Raw genomic sequence first — 1,625 nt, 5'->3', positions numbered from 1 at the left:
GGGCTCATCCTCGCCCGTCTCCGAGTCTGGGGAGGTGGGGAGGTGGGGAAGGGGGAAGGAGAGCAAGGGGGTGAGGGGACACGGGGACAGCAGGCTGGGCTGCCCCTTGCAGACCCACCGGTTCCAGGGGCGGGAGAGCAGTGCCCGGGCAGCTCCGGGAGGAGGCAGCGCCAGGGCAGGGGGCATGACTGTGACCTGCAGGGACAAGCTGCCAGCAGGGAAAGGCAGGACCAGAGGTGGGAAAGTCCAGCCGGGCAAGGGCATGCAGGGGAGGGCAGGCAAAGCAGGCACGAGCGGTGTTAGGTGATGGGAGGAAGGAAGATGGTGGTGGGAACGCAGCTGGCGGAGGTGGCGTGAGGATGGGGATGCAGGACAGGGGGACAGCGGTGGCAATGGGGCAGGGTGGCAGGCTGGGGCACAGGGCCCGCTCTGGGGACGGGGCTGGCATCGGGCAGGGGTCTTCCTACCGTAGCTTTGTTTCCTGCAGGAGCGGAAAACTTCGCTTCCATAGGGGCAGCAAGAGAGAGAGAGACATCAACACCCGGTTATCGGCCCGGCCTGCGGAGACGCGGGGGGCAGCGGGGAGGGAACTTGTCCCCAGCGTCTCCCCGCACTGCCATGAGGCAGGGACCTGCCGGGGCCAGTGCCTGGGTGGGCCATGCCATCTCAGAGAGCCTGGCACAGGGTGCCAGGCTTCAGGTTCGGGCAGGACTGAGCATTTGCCCATCTCAGGACCCCACAAGGAGCACCTCATGCCCTACCTGGCCCCACGGCAAGGGCCATGTGCCCACAGGGCATGGGAACAGGTCTGGCTCCCCCAGACTTCCCCACCACGTCTCCACTCTGCACCCATGTTCACTGCACGCTGCGCCGGCGCTCGCTGCACGCAGACCCTCCGCGCACAAAGACCGTCCCGCCCGCGCAGTGCTCGGCACCATTCCCTCCCCATGCCACAGCCACGCGGACGGCTGCCCCCTGTCCCCAGAGCTGCCCTGCGGGGTGGCCTCGCCACTGCAGCATCTGCACATCCCTGAGCTCCACAGAGCACCGCAGCTTGGGGCTGGATACACACACCGCTTCCCCCCAGCCAGTGCGCCAGCTGGGCACTCCTGGGGGTGCTGGGACACGTGGACATGTGTGTCCATGCGCAAGCACCCTCCCTCTGTGCATCCCCTACCCCACCGGTGGCAACTGCTGCAGGATACAGCCGTGCCCCACACCACGGTCCTGGTCGATAAAGCAGTGATGCTCAAGGCAGGGCATCAGCGAGAGCCTCCCCACAGGTGGGACGAGGCCAGGCCAGATCAGCGCCATCCCTAATGTCCTGTCCCGGGAGAGCCGACCCCGTGCAGCCAGGGAGAGCCAGCCTTTCCCCCCTGCCATGGCTCCAGCCCTCACAAGCTGCCGCAACAAACCCCTGTGACAAGGGACATGTCCCCTGCCCCACCACCGCTCCCCTCCACTACGTGCCATGGCATGGCGGGGGAGGGAGGGGGGTGGGAACATGCTGCTCCCCCACAGCCCAAGTTGCCCCTCCGCAGCCTCATGCGCTGCCACCACACTGGGCTCCCTAGTCCAGCCACGACAGCGCTGGAGGAACCGGAGCTGTGGGGCCAAGAGCAGCC

Source organism: Charadrius vociferus, unplaced genomic scaffold, assembly GCF_000708025.1.
Source record: "Charadrius vociferus isolate BGI_N301 unplaced genomic scaffold, ASM70802v2 scaffold1020, whole genome shotgun sequence".
Lineage (NCBI taxonomy): Eukaryota > Metazoa > Chordata > Aves > Charadriiformes > Charadriidae > Charadrius > Charadrius vociferus.
This window is presented reverse-complemented; position numbering follows the sequence as displayed.